The 16,074-nt window shown below is 42.9% G+C and overlaps 1 protein-coding gene across 8 annotated transcripts in view; it reads left to right on the forward strand.

Annotated features, from left to right (window-relative positions):
- GRM8 (glutamate metabotropic receptor 8) overlaps window positions 1-16,074 on the forward strand; it is a 791,912-nt gene that overhangs the window by 177,384 nt on the left and 598,454 nt on the right. The gene's annotated exons all lie outside the window — the stretch shown is intronic.

A 16,074-nucleotide genomic window follows, 5' to 3' on the forward strand; every position in this document is an offset into this window, starting at 1 on the left:
AACGGCTCTGGACAGTGCACAACAAGATTGACACATGACATAACAGTATTTCAGCTGTGAACATAAGAATGGCCCTGCTGGATCAGACCCAAGACTGATCTAGTCCAGAATCCTGTTTCACACCATGACTCATCAGATGCACTGAGAAGACCACAGGCGAGAGGTGAGGGTGTACCCTCACTCTTGCTGTTGCTCCCCTGCAATTGGTATTAGAGGCATCTTGCCTTTGAGGCTGGAATTGTCCTATAGCCACCAGACTAGTAGCCATTGATAGACAAGTCCTCCATGAATTTGTCTAAGCCCCTTCTAAAGCCATCCAAGCTAATGGCCATTGTCATCCCATGGCAGAGAATTCAACAGATTTATTATTAATAATAATAATAATAATAATAATTCAATTTCTATACCGCCCTTCCAAAAATGGCTCAGGGTGGTTTACACAGAGAAATAATAAATAAATAAGATGGATCCATGTCCCCAAAGGGCTCACATTCTAAAAAGAAACACAAGATAGACACCAGCAACAGTCACTGGAGGTACTGTGCTGGGGGTGGATAGGGCCAGTTACTCTCCCCCTGCTAAATAAAGAGAAACACCACGGTAAAAGGTGCCTCTTTGCCCAGTTAGCAGGGGCAGTTAGCAATTATGCACTGTGTGAGGAAATATTTCCTTTTGTTGGTCCTGAATTTTCTGGCCTTCAGGTTCATGGAATTACCCCTGGTTCTAGTATTGTGAGGGAGGGAGAAACATTTTTCTCTGACAACTCTCTACACTCCATACATAATTTTATACACTTCTATCCTGTTTCCCCGTAGTCACCTCGTTTATATTCTAACCCCTCCCCCACCAGATGCTGTAGCCTTGCCTCATAAGGAAGGTGTCCTAAGTACCTGATCATCTTGGTTGCCCTCTTCTGCACTTTTTCCAGTTCTTCAATGTCCTTCTTAAGATATGATGACCAGAACACAGTACTCCAAATGTGGTTGCACCATAGAATTATATAAGGGTATTATGATGTTAGCATTATTATTTTCAATCCCCTTCCTTATGATCCCTAGCATGGAATTTGCCTTTTTCACAGCTGCCATGCACCAAGTCAACACTCTCAATGAGCTGTCCACCATGACCCCAAGATCTCTGTCCTGGTCAGTTACTGGGAGCTCAGACCATATCAGTGTATATGTGAAATTCTGGGTTTTTGCCCCAATGTGCATCTCTTTACACTTACATTGAACCACATTTGCCATTTTGTTGAACACTCTCCCAATTTGGAGAGATCCTTTTGGAGCTCCTCACAATCTGTTTTTGGATATCATTACCCTAAATAGTTTAGTGTTATCTGCAACTTTGGCCACTTTGCTGCTTATCCCAACTACTAGATCATTTATGAACAAATTAAAGATCATTGATCCCAGTACAGATCCCTGGAGGACCCGACTTCTAACTTCAGACCATTGTGAAAACTGTCCATTTATTCCACTTGCCCTTGCAGAAGCCATGCTGGTACTCCTTCAGCAAGGCCTGTAATTCTATATGTTTAACAATTTTGTCCTTAAGTATGTTTTATAGGTATGTGCAGAATGTTTTGACAGTGAAATGTTCTGACTCATAATGGGCAGCCATTTCGATTGAAACAGAACCCCTTCTTCTTAAAATGGCCTGTTTGTTTTGATCTTGAAGTAGAACAACCAGTTCAATAAAAATGTTTCGCTGTTTTGAGTGCCATTTTGGAGCCCTGTTTTTCTCTTGCTGATTGGTTTTCTCGCACTGGCTTCTGATTGGCTTGTGATCTCCTTGCTTCTTGGTTGGCTTGTTAGCATACAAATAACGTGTTGTCATGGGCAACTGTGCCCCCATTGGCTGGGAGGAGGGCTGGGGAACACTTTTGGAGAACATATTAACATATATTCAAAGCAACTGTGCGGCAGAGAGAGCCCTAGTTTGCTTCTCTTGAAGAGGATGCCTCAGGAGAGGAGGAGGGAATCAAGGAAGGTTTGTTTTTGTGGTTTTCTTTTCTCAGCACTGAGTAATATGCTGTGCTATTGCTGCTATAACTATTGGGTTTTGCTGGATCTTAGATTGACAAAGGCAGAACTTGGGTGCCTGCCTTGCTTGAGTTGTGGTTTGTTTTGTTTCTGAGAAAGTGTTGCAGTGAGAAATAGACAGTGGCAGGGGTGTGTGTGTGTGTGTGTGTGTAAAATTTATTGGTGATTGTTGTGGTGAGCTCCATAACTGGCCTTGAGACTAACTTGTGCTTCTCTCACTGCTCTAGTCTGCTCTGCAATCTGCATTGCAAGGTGTGCTCGGTCAAAATGTGGCTAGTTCTGCTTATGGCTATGCTTGCTGCTAAGGGTGCTTGCTGTTGCAATGCTCTTTTGTGGGTTGGGTGGTAAGTAGTACCCATCATCCCCTCCCCCCCAAAAAAACACTTTGGTGTCGCTATGAGCTACCCATGGAAAACTGTGGGGTGTTTCGAGTTACCCATTGTTCCCCATGGCTGAAACACTCAAAATGTTTTGAGTTGTTTAACTGAAACAGCTGGCTTGACCGCTGTTTTGACAAAATGTGGCTATTTTGTATTTCATTTTGAGCTTGGAACAGATTGCAAAATCCGTTTCATGCACATCCCTAATGCTTTCCTTCAATTTACCTGTCAATGAAATTAAGCTAACTGGCCTGTAGTTTCCTGGATCCCGTCTGGATCCCTTTTTGAAAATAGGAGTTACATTAGCTATTTCCCAGTCCTCTGGTACAGAGCCTGATTGTAAGGACTAGTTATACATTTTTGCTAGGAGATCAGCAATTTCAGATTTGAGTTCCTTCAGAACTCTTGATGGATGATATATAGCCCTGGTGATTTGTTAATTTTTAGTTTTTTCAAGACATTTTAGAACATCCTCTCTCATCACCTCATATTGGCCCAGTTCTTAAGTCTCCAAGCCTGAGAGGTTCAGTTCTGGAGTGGGTATATGGTCAGTATCCTTTGCCATGAAGACAGATGCAGAGAACTCATTCCACCTCTCTGCAATCTCCTTATCCTACCTAATAATTCATTTCATGCCTTCATCATTTAAGCGTCCAGTTGTCTATCTGGAGATTTTCTGCTGATATATTTAAATAAGCTTTTTAAAAATTCTCCTTGAATCAGCTATATGCTCCTCAAACTCTTTTTGCATCCATTATTGTCTCCTTGTATTTCTTTGGTTAGAGCCTAATGCTCCTTTCTGCTCTTTTCATTTGGGCAGGACTTCCATTTTCTAAAGCAAGTCTTCTTCCCTTTTATAGCTTCCCTGACTCTACTAGTTAGCCACACTGGTGTCATCCTGAATTTGCTGGTACTTCTCCTCCTCCTTGGTATACATTCCAACTGATCTTTTTATTATTATGGTTTTAAATAAATTCCATGCTTTCTGGAGTGATCCCCCTGACTTTCCCTTTCAGCTTCTTTTTTACCAGTCCTCTCATTTTTGAGAAGTTTTCTGTTCTGAAGTCCTATGCATCTGTCCTTGGCAATGCTCCGCTGAACTGGATCACACTATGGTCACTGTTCCCCAGTGGTTCTACAACTCTGACATCTCACACCAGGTCCTGGGCACCACTCAGGATGAAGTCCAAGGTCACCTTCTCTCTGGCTGGTTCAGTGACCAAATGTTCTAAGGCACAGTCATTTAGCATGTCTAGAAATTTGACCTCTTTGTCCATACAAGTATTGTTCCTGTATGTCTTGTTGTTTTAGTGTGATAGGAAGAAATAGGGGACATACCTTGTACCTTTAAGAAATGCCAGAATGGACTCCTCTCCAGTATGTAGATTCCTAATTATGTCATGCCTGAATGATAGGATTGGTTTGCCATCAGGGATGCTCCACTCCATTTTTTTAATCTGGAACTGTGACAATGTAGATCCCATAAGGGGATTAGCAAGACAGGTTTCTAGGCACTATATAAAATGTTTCCAGTGTATATCTGGCTTTCAACTGATTTATATTGGCAAATTGTCCCTCAAAGGTCCAGCTGGGCTTCCACATTGAGAGGAGTGAGAAAAAGAGATGTGTTGAGATGTTCTGCACTTGGATTTTAAGCACAAGAGCTGACAAATTTTCCCCAAGGCAATTCTTACAGTTTTTAATATTGTTGATCAATTTTTTCCTCACTTGACAAACTCCTGACATACCCTAGTTGTTAATTTTAGGTTAAAAATGTGCTATATAAAGGTAGTCATTAGTATGAGGTGGGTTTTTTTGTGGGGTTTTTTTTTTGTCCTCCTTTCCATCTCTTTGATCTTTATCTATCCTGTCCTCATTAGTGTAGTTACATTTTGCCTGGAAAATTGGGTCTTCTTGAAGAACAATAGATTTTTGGTATTCATTAAATGATGAAAAGAGGGTAGTGAATATGCGGTAGAGTGGTGGTGGCAATTTCAAGTGCTCAGCAGCGAACTTTCATCTTTGAAGTAATGTAACATTGTGTGTCCAAAATGAAGCTTTCAGTACAGATGTTTTTGCAACATAACTTTGACCTTTTTATCCTTTGACAAATTGGACACATTTGGACCCTCCTCCAAGAATCTCAGGGTGGATAACTTGGGAGGGCTCATTTTATCCTCACAACTACACCAGGTCTGGGTGAGGATAAGGGAGAGAGAGGGAGAGAGAGAGAGAGAGAGAGAGAGCTTCATGGCTGAGTGGAAATTTCAACTCTGATCTCCTCAGTTCAGATAAAATATTCTGCCACTATATCTTGCTTGCCCTTTGTGTGGTGGTGTGTCCAGTTCAGCAAAAATCATTTCTTTCAGATGAAATGCTGGAGGAAATTATTGTGGGATGGTCCCCTGTCCCCAAAGGGCTCACAATCTAAAAAGAAACATAAGGTGGACACCAGCAACAGCCACTGGAGGGATGCTGTGCTGGGGTTGGAAAGGGCCAGTTGCTCTCCCTCTGCTAAATATAAGAGTATTGCCACTTTCAAAAAGTGTCTCTTTGCTCAGTTAGCAGGGTTTGAAGACCCCTGCTAAAAATGTTTAAAATGTTGAAGAATACGGACTACGTCCATTCAGTGCCCACATGGGTAGCCATAGCAACAGTAATTTGGGAGCAAAGAACAAATGAATGTTTTTATCAAATAAAGTAGCTGTGAGATCACTGGCGGTTTGGTTCACCAGCTGGAAAAACTTGTATCAGATCTGTTGATAGCAGGGGTGGAGCCACCATTGTGCGAACGGGTTCAAAGAACCTGGGCCGCCATGCTCAGGGGCCGTTACCTGCGCCCAAGCCATGCTCCCTGCTTCTGATGTCAGATGCAGGGGTGTGATTTCACTTGCAAACAGGGCCGTTTGCAAGTGAAATCACATTTGTGAGCAAATTCCAGCCAGTGCCACATTCACAGTACAGCCAGGAATGACCCTTCCTGCTTTAAAAGGCAGGGAGACGCATTTCCGGCCAGGTTGGGAAGCCGGTGCAGGTTAAGCCTCTGTTTTCAAGAAGCTTAGCCAGTGCTGGCTTCCCAGCCTGGCCAGGGATGCATCTCCCTGCCTTTTAAAAGCAGGGATAGCAGCTCCTGGCCACGCTGCAAACGCAGCGCTGGCCGGAATTTGCTCATAAACAGGGCATGTGGTCCTGTTCGTGAGCAATACCACACCCCTGCATCTAACATTGGACACAGAGGGCATGGCTGAAGGAGATGCTGGTGGTGCGCTGGACTAGGGACACTGCCGGCCTCCCTGCACCACTGGCTGGTAATCTAATATTTTGTATTAATCTGTACATGCAGAGTTTGAAAATAACTCTCCTGTTGTATCACAGTTTCCTCCTGATACACATCGTCTCCAAGCAGGTACGTAGTGAGGTTGCTGGCAGCCCACAGAAAAGCTACTGAGATAACCAAGTGCTGGCCATGCCCCTTCCACCTGCATCCTCACTCCAACGCAGGGGACATGGCCGACACTGAGAAGGAATGCATGGTGGCCCCTCACTTTCTCCAGCTCATGAAGTTTTTGTTTCACTGGCTAGATGCTTCCTTTTTCTTTCTTGTCCCACACCGGAAAAAGATCAAAATATGTGCCTGTGGCCTTGGGACATTCACCCTCTCCATTGTTCCTACGTGCATGTCTCCAGGATAATATTCAGGGAATCATTTATTCAGGTTTTTCATATTTGAAAAGATTGTAGGCTCTGCCAGCTATTTTATAATCTGCTATTAAACAGAAATAAGGATAGATTCAGGTATTGATCTGGTGACTATATAGAAAAGACATTTTGTATAATTCTAGTTGTATCCAAGCTTTTCAGTATTTTGCAAATGTATGTTACGGTTCTTTCTGCTTGTCATTGCCTTAAATATGCAGAGGGGAAATGAATGGACTGTCGGCTGAAATGCAGAATAATGAAAAGTTCAAGATGGTCCCAGAATAACATGTCACAGGTTTATATTAGGCATCAGCGAAGATTACATGTAGTCCACAAGCCAGCTGAATACTGAATACTAATATTTTCTAGGACGAAGGTTGTAAATGAAAACTACTCATTCTCACATTTCAAATGTGTGGTGTCTTCTGAAGGCAGTGGAATAAAGATACATGTGTTTTTCGTGGCTATTACCAGATGGGCTAGGCTGAAGCTCTTACCTATATTTAGTTCTGAAATCTTGTTTTTGTCTTAGAAGGGAAGTGCTATAAAATTTATACATTTTATAATTTATATATAAATACAATTTTTTAAATAAATTGTATAAATTTTTACACAAAATACAGCATAATGAAATTGTTTACCTGTTACTAATAACTTTCACTCTGAACAAAGTAACACTATCTCTATGACTATATAAATGAAAAAATAAAGAAAATCCCAATATAATTCATCACATAACTAATATAATCTAACACATTCAGATATATAACCACAGTAAATGAACAGGTAAATAATTCCAGATCTACAGTCTCCTCCTCAATCCAGTCTTCTGTGCTCAGTAAGAACATCCCATCAGCAACAGAGGTATTACTGTAGGCCTGAAAGCACTGTTGAGTAAGCCCAATGTGATGTTAGGTTAATTATTTATTTGTGTTAAAAATCATGCCCCTCCTTTCTCTACAACAACCTCCAAGGCAGCTTACAAACTTCAAATAAAACAACACAGCAGTAGATAATAATTAACAATGCACAACCCTAACCAGCAGTACATATATCAATAAAAGTCAGTTAATATCAATTACTATTAAAGGCTCAAGAAAATAAAATAGAGTAATGATGATGGAGTCAGGTATACCCCTTGATGAGGGAATTATAAAGCTGTGGAGACACGACAAAAAACCACCTTCTCTCTAGTAGCCAGCTCATCTTATCACTGAAGGCAGTGATCCTTGCACAAGAGTCTGAGAAGCGATCTTCGCTGCTGGGCAGGTCTGTATGGGAGAAGATGGTCCATCAGATACCTTGGTCCAAGACTGATTAGAGCTTTGTAGTTCAAATCCAGCATTTTGAATTTTGCCTAAAAGCTACCTTGAAGTCAATAGAGATCTTTAAATATTTGGAGAATACGTTTGCCGTGACAGCTGTGTTTTGAACCAAGTAAAGTTAAAAATACTTTTAAGGGGCCTCAATATAATGCTCTACAGAGCATTATATTGAGGCCCCTTAAAAGTATTTTTAACTTTACTTGTATTTTTAACTTTATTATACTTTATTAATACTTTATTAAAATTATTTATTACAATTCTCTATTAAAAGTATTTTTAACTTTAACTTTACTCCAAGCTGCCTTGGAGGTTGTTGTAGAGAAAGGAGGGGCATGATTTTGAACACAAATAAGCCTGGAAGTTAACAAAACACAGATTATTGTGACCACATAATGTCCTTTTCAGAAAGGGTTACAGTTAGCAAAATGTATATTGTACAATGGACACTGATTGAGTGCCCATAGACAAAACATGGCTTAGAAACACCCCTAGCTACAGACCTGGTGCAGACAGGTAGTTCAAGCGAATCCAGTACCAAATATATATCAGCTTCCTGGTTTGATATTCCATCTGGACAGTACCTCCAACGTGTCTAGAGTAAACTTCAGTTTACTAGCTTTTGTACCATGTGATGGGGGTGTGCACAAAATCAGTTTGCCCAGTTCAGTTTGAGTCCCAACTGGACTCGAACTGAACCGGGCATGTTCGGTTTTGCCCCCCTGAACAGACCCCCCCCAGGTCAGCTCGAATTAGAGCCAGTTTGGGCCTTCGAATGTAAAACAAATAAATTAATAAATTAAAAACTCACTGCTGGGGCGGGGTGCTGCCATCAGGGTAGGTCCTCTGGCAGTTCTCCAGTCACAAAGACCTGTTCTGGGCCTCTCTGCACTGCTGGTGGACATTTTGGAGGCTGCTGCACATATGCACTGGCCATCTGCACATTTTAAAAAAATGTTAGAACCCCCAAACTGGCCCTGAGCCAGCCGGGAGCGGGTTTCAGCTCAACTTTGAGCCGAACTGGGCCCAGTCTGGCTTGAGGGTGAGCCCTCAAGCTGGACCAGTTTGATTGTGAACCAGCTCGAGGTTGAGCCTGTTTGCACATCTCTAGCATAGGACAACCTCATTGCAATTCCTGCCTTGAATGTGCTTCATGGAGACCCCCCCCGCCCCCCGGTGTGCTATATTCTGTCTGACTCCCCTGGCAGTAGTCCAGAATGCTCTACTCATCGTTTGGATGGCCTTTGGTGCTAATTCGTAGCCTAATGTTCACTCAAGATTTATGGCCTGTGAGAACATCTCCTGCCAGCTCTCTTCTGGTTTATTCTTAGACTCCCTCCCTGCTTATTTTCCCACACAATTACAACTTGGTTTCTGCTGTAGATAGACAACTTTAGTGATGGTGGAAGAAGTTAAAATGTCAGTGCCCATATTTCTCTCCAACAGAACTAACTGGTCTTCCAAATATACCTTTTTTTATTTCTATGTAAACCACTTTGCAAACTTTCATTGAAAAATGGTATATAAATATTTGTCATATTCATATTCCAGTGTCTTTGTGATGTCTTGCTACAACTGCTGTTTCTATCCTCCCATCTTCCTTCCCTTCCTCATATCTTTCCAGCTCTCTTCCAGGAGGAAGAAGATGAGGTCAACCTCCAGTTATTCAAGAGAGTAGACTAGGGAAGCTGAGTCAGTAGAATAGCTAGATAGGAGGACAGGGAAGATTCCCTAGGAAAGGTTTGGCCATAATTTCTCCATTAGTATGTGTTCATGTGTATATGGGTGTGTTTAAATTTGCGAGTTCATAGGTACGTTGCTCTCTGGTCCCAGTGGCTTTCATGTTTCTCTCTCTCTCTCTCTCTCTCTCTCTCTCTCTCTCTCTCTCTCTCTCTCTCTCTCTCTCTCTCTCACACACACACACACACACACACACACACACACACACACACACACACACCCAGGTGGTGGCAGCAATGGGGATGGAATTCCTTGGATACCCTCTAGAAATACCAATTCATTGTGATTATGGCAGATTCTTTTGCTTGGCTCTGAGAAGCAGCTGATGCTGTCTTATTTGGGATCTCTCCATTCCCTCCAGCATATGATACTTCAGTTTTTCTTTTCCCATTAATGTATCAAAATGTGTGTTGGTAAATTTGATATTTCCTTTTCTCTAATCTTCCTCATACTTCTTTCAAGACTCATTCAAGCAACATGTGACCCATTGAAGTGATAGTCAGATGTTGGGTTGCTTCCAGGAAAGGAACCGTGGTTGGGCTTTCATTTCTCAAAGTCTGGCAGCAGAGAATCATTAAACAAAATCTCTCTAGAGTGTTGGCTTTGGTTCTTGCAACATTCTTTTTACAATATCCATCCTATCCCATTAATGGGATGTGGGATCCTGGAGGGGGTAGGTTTTATTCCAGATAATGCCCAGTGAAGTCTTGATGGGAAGTAGCTGACTCTGATGACAGGCAGTTAAGAGAGAGAATAAAAATGACAAAACAGAACACCCCAGCTTATTATGAAGGGAAAACATTTAGCACCTTTTGAACTCTCTCTTACTCTCTGTTCATAATACTGAGAAACTTGAATCATTTGCCAAGGTCCTGATACAAAGAGTTGCATGCAGTATGAAATATTGTAGAAGGGCTTTTAACTATTCTCTTCGTGCGTGTTGGAAGGATTGGAATGTTAGAGGTTGGTGAAGGGGTTGATTAACGGATTAGTTTATTAATTTAAGAATAAGCTGCTGTTCAGCACAAGACTCTTGGGGCGATATAACCGTAAGAAAAGAAATACAATGGAATAGAAGAAAGATAGCAAGGAGTAGCAGCCATGTAGTAAAAGCAAGTAAAACAGTGAACAAAACCAGACATGCAATGTGCTGGAATGCCTGGGTGAAGAAGAAGTCTTCGCCTGGCATTGGGAAGAAGTCAGCGTTGAATTTTTGAGGGAGGACATTCCAGATACACAGTGCTCTAACTGAGTGCCTCTTCACTCCCTGCCACACACGGAGTGTGAGAGAGAGAGTAGTGTGTGTGTGTGTGTGTGTGTGTGTGTGTGTGTGCCCCCCTTTTCACCCCACAGCATGGGGAGCGGCGGCAGCCCTGGTAGAACAGCCTGGGGAGTAGGCTGCCCTGCCCCAGCTGTTCCCTCCCCACTGCAGCAGGGAGCCCCTTTTCTCCCTAAAGTGCATGCAGCAGCCAGCTGAGCAGCGGGGGGAGGGCAGCCTACTCCTCCAAGCTGCTCAGTCAGGGCCCCCACCCCCATGTGTGGTGCCCCATGATCATGGCAGGGAGAGAAGGGGTGCCGCCGGGTAGTGGGGGGGGTGCCAGCTGAACACAGGCCACCTATGCCCTCCCTATGCTACTGATTATCACATGGCTGAATATGATTTATGATGTGGTACTGTGATGCCAGGCCACCTAATGGCGCAGAGGGGAAACAACCTGCCTAGAGAGCAGGAGGCTGTTGGTTCGAATCCATGCTGGTGTGTTTCCAGAATATGGGGAACTCCTATATTGGGCAGCAGCAATATAGGAAGGTGCTGAAAGGCATTATCTTATACTGATGGGAGGAGACAATGGTAAACTTCTCCTGTATTCTACCAAGAGAACCACATGTCTCTGTGGTCGCCAGGAGTTGACACCAACTCGACGGCACAACCAACCAACTGTGATGCCATATATTCACTCTATGATTGCTGACTGCCTGGGACCACCTAATCAAGATGAACTTTTAGAAACAGCAGCAAAATGACTGAATCAGTATAAAAGCTATAGACTAATGCAGAAGGTCAGAGTGTTTGTATGCCAACTCTTTTGCTATTTCTTCAAAACAGAAATGTTCAATTGAAAATCAAACTTCACAAAAAGCCATTGTAACCCACTCAGACGTTCAGAAATTGGATAAGCAAAATCTATCAATCTATATATCTTCAATGAACATAGTTGCATTATAATCAAATGAGAATGTGCATCTTGGCAGATTTATTATTGATAGTCTCTTACATTTTGTTGATTAAACTGCCTCCGGGGTGGATGGTCAGCACCCTCAGTTTGGATGATTGTGGGGAATTTAGCTCAAAAGGGGAGGCAGTTCCAAGAAGTTTTAATTTGTGCAAGCGTCTGAACTCAATAAAATCGGCTTGAGAGAGAGGTTTTAATTAATAAAAAGCGGTTTATTGTAAGAAAAACAAATAAAAGCAATAAGACTAAGTCACTAGGTGGCCCTAATGTAAAGACAATACAAATATGTTTAAAGATAGACTATTGTAAGTTACATTTAGCTTAAAATTCCAGATTATGTGTAAGTTCTCAGGTGGGCAAGAGAGATTTACTTTAAGATAAGGGGGTATGGTTTCAGAAATAAGAGAGAGGGATAGATTCAGCCCTGAAGGAGCTGGGCAAAAGGCTATATCACTTGTCCTCATGAAGATCTGACTTGGGCAGCTGGAGACTAGCATCTCTCTAGGGAGATGAATTGGGGAGCAGGAGCGTTGAAGGAGTTAGTGGGCTTCCTCATGAGGAAAGTTCCAGCGTGAGGCCAGCTGGTTAGATTGACAGGGGGACCAATCTAAAACCAGGCATAATGAGCTGAGCTTTGGTGTGAGGGCAGTGAACTGGCTAGGCAGGTAGTGATTTCAGCTTGGGGGGCCCCAATGGAGAGGGGAATACTTGTAGCAGTGGAGTCCCATTGTAAAGCACAAGGGAGCACATGATGGAGTCCCCGGTAGGCTGGAAAGGGGAACTCACTTGTTGTGATGTTCTGCAGTTGGAGTCTCCAGTGATAGACACAGGAGAGCACACTGGGTCATGGGCTTAGGGATACATATATTCCAAAATATGCCTTGGAGGCACTTTGCTGTTGCCATGCCCTGCTGAATAGGGAAGTCCAGACAGGCTTTTCTTGAATGCATTGTGTCTGATCGTCCTTCCTGAGTAGGAAAGTGTGTGAATCGCCTATTGTATGCAAGGCTGATTGTAATGAAAATCAGAGTGTGCAGGTGCATCAAAGAATATCCTGTGTTGGGTCTGACTGTCCCAATAATTTTATCAAAAGTTTTGATGGACACCTTTTCAAAGTTCTGCCACTGACTCATCCCTATTGTGAGGGAATCTGCTGCTGCACTTGTCTTATTTGCCTTCCCTTCCTGGCCTAATTGCTTCAGTAGCATCAGGTGTTATCTCTCTTGCGAGAGGATGAGAGGAGTTTTAGAGTTCATCCTAAATCCAAAATGACCTCTGATGCCAGATAACTTGCAATAGCTAGTTCTGGAGTCTGCTTAGTCGCGCCCCCACACAGGGAGATGGGGTGTGAAGCTAATCCCCTTTGCAATTTGTATTACTTGCAGCCCAAATCTAGGGCTGACTGCAGTGACCAGTCCACTGCCAACTAAGTGACTTGTCCCCTGTATAACATAAACTGGGAGCTCACATTACGGTGCAGCTTCTGTCTTGAACATAGCAAAAGTGTAATTTCCAAGCCTGGAGATGCAGCTGTAAACAAGGAGGCTTCTGGGAACCGGGCAGGATAAGCTCAGTTACTAACACTTTGATTTTGAGATAATAATGAGAAGAATTTCTTTTAATTTTTACAGATGTTTGCATGGCATTTTTGTGCTCTTACTGCTTTTTTAAAAAAAATTATAGCAATACATGCCTTTTGTGACTTGGCACAAATAATATGATTGTATAGTAGATATTTCTTGCGCTAGCAACCCTTTTCTGGCAGGGAAAGTAAGCAACTCCTTTCAGCAGTCACCCTTGGCTTGTCCTGCTTTCCTGGCAAGCGAAGATCTCTGTACACTCTTTCGCAGCATCTTTTTGAGTCTGGCAGCTGCTTTTCTCTCAGTGAACAAATTGCTAGACTTCTCATCATAAGCGGTTGTTAGTAAGCTGCTCAAGAGATAAACAGCTGTAATATGAGCCTGCTGTGGAAGGCACCTGTGGTGGCGTTGGGGTGCATGGACTGATCCTTTGCCTATCCAATTGCCTTGATGAAGAGGACAGAGAGGCACATGGTGTTGAAAAGGAGACATCACCCATCCCTGCCCTTCAGCCTTTCTGTTTATCCTCTTGAGCAACAGGCCCTGGAAGCCTGATTGCCTTAATGAACCCACACAGTTTGGCTCCCAAGGAACAAGAGTAATCCTGATCCCCTGACAAGCCCATCTCATTTGCTTTGTGGATCGGATTATGGACAGCACAGCTCAGAGTTTGCAGTCCTACTCTCCCTGGAGCTGATCACAGCACCATTGAACTACTGCTTGCAGTGGCTGCTCTGCAAGCCAAGCCATACAAGTAGTGGTATGGTGAGCTCACCTGGGTGGATCAAGTGATTTGGTCTATGCAGTGCAACCTCCTTTTGGGGGGATGGTTTCCAGTAGCATGCAAAGAATTACTAGATCTTTGTGAACAGATCTGGATGTCAAGTGGACACTACAGGAATCCATTTAGAACAGCACAATAGTTTGTAAGGCCTCTGGGGAGTGTTGTGTCACTTCCGTGTCCTATACACCACCTGTACACCCTTGCCTTGGTGCTGCATAAATGATAAGTAGAGGTGTGGGCGGTAATATTATTTATAATGAGGAGAAAAGTATAAGCTTCAGTTTTAGAAAAGTTGTATGGGGGTATGTGTGCATGTGAGACAAAGGAAAAAATATACCAAAAAGACATCAAATGGCTTGTATTGGTGTTTGACATGTGAAATGTCTAAAATTAATATATGTGCAAAAAACCTATATATGCAAAGGTCTAACACACTCAGAAGATACTTAATGCTAGTATCAGCATGAAGTATACTTAGAAATAAGATTGTTATTTTGATGTTTTTGCAGTTAGGCACTCATCTTGAAATAACTTCTTAGTTTAGTGGGTGAGTGATTGACCCAAACGCTTTTAAAGGCATACTTGGAACAATCATTTTTTTCATTACAGAAAGAAATGTGAACACAAAAGGAATACAATATGTATTTTGCCATCTTTCTTCTCTGAGGTGTTGGTTATTGTTTTAAAAAAATTGAATTCAAGCATAACAAATTCATTTACCAAGCTAATAATATTATTTTACACACCCTCAAAGGGAAAGCATTTTCACACAATGGCAAACTTGACTTTTATGTTTCTCCTAACTGTGCATGAGAGCTGTGAGGAGGCCTGTCAGCAGGACTGATTGGTCCTTAAAAAGTAATCTCTGTGCAGCAGATTACAACAGTAGACAGAATCTAGGGTATTGCTGAATTCAGTTCAAAACATTTATACCCCACCTTTCAGGATCTTATCAGTTAAAACCATATACAGAAAACAACAACAAAAACACCCTATAAAGTTAGGCAGCAGCCAAACAATAAAAACAAAACGCCTTGTGGAACAAGAGAGTTTTCGAGGTTCACTGGAAAAACAGCAAGAGCTTGATGATCTCCCTAAAATGGAATTCCTGAGTTGTGGTGACACCACCAGAAAAGCCCTGTCCCTGGTATCTGCCAATTGTAATTGCATTCAAAGAGGGTCAGAGATCAGGGCTGGAGAGGCTGATTGTAATGCCCGGATAGGTTCATTTAGGAGAAAGTGATCCCAAGATAACCTGGTCCTTAGATTATTGGGGAGCTGGCTAAATACAACCAGTTGAACCAGCAGCAATACTTCTCAAGGTGGATAGGTGTTAGACTCAGGATATAGCAACTGCTGACACCAGGGGCGTAGCTAGGGGAGAGGGAGCCTGAGTTCACCCCTCTCTCTGGAAGCTCCTCAGAATGAGGGAGATAATGAAGAAAATAGGGGTGGAGCTGGGGGCCCTCAGGAGCTGCGGGACCGGATTCTTTGAACCCTTTTGCTCAATTATAGCTACACCCCTGGCTGACACCACATTAAGAGGAGTGGAGCCTAATAGGGTTCAGAACTGATTTTGTTAAAGTTCATGGAGGGAGCTTTCCTGATGGGGGTAAAATCGTGGCAGCAAGCCAAATGCTGCACCAATTCTCCCTGTAGTCCTGCAAGCCACTTAAGGTACAAGATTTCAACCTACAGCCCCCGCCCTTAGTGATGTTTTGCAAGGATTTATTGTGGGTCTCCTAACTGAGGCTCAGTTCATTTGTACCTATATACAGAGAAATGCAATCCCAGAAATAACTGCTTGGTACCTTTTTACAATGAGATCCCACATCCTTCTGTTAGGAATGTGCACAATACTGTGTAACCCGGTTTGGTTTGAGTCTGGAGTAGACTAGAACTGGACAGGGAATGTTTGGTTTTACCACCCTTGACCCCCCACATCCAGTCCGGTCCAGAGGGGGGTAGCGAGTTTAAAAAGGCTTCTGATTTAAAAGGACTCCAGATGTTCCTCCTCCCCTGCTGGCCTCCATTATGTGCCAAATCTCAGTTCAGGTGGTCTTCGGCCAATTCCAGGCCTCACCCCCATGGCATCCCCCTCAGCTTCTGAGAAGCCCCTGGAGCGGCAGTGGTGAGTTCTATTTCTGTTTAAAAACAAAACAAAACTTGTGAGCCCCTGCAAGTTCAGCTTGATTTTGAACCAAACTGGGGGAGGGGCGGTGTTGGTCCAATAATGAGCCATTGAACCAAACTTGTTTGATGTCCTACAGATTTGTTTCTGAACCTGTTC

Source organism: Hemicordylus capensis, chromosome 5 (assembly GCF_027244095.1).
Source record: "Hemicordylus capensis ecotype Gifberg chromosome 5, rHemCap1.1.pri, whole genome shotgun sequence".
NCBI lineage: Eukaryota > Metazoa > Chordata > Lepidosauria > Squamata > Cordylidae > Hemicordylus > Hemicordylus capensis.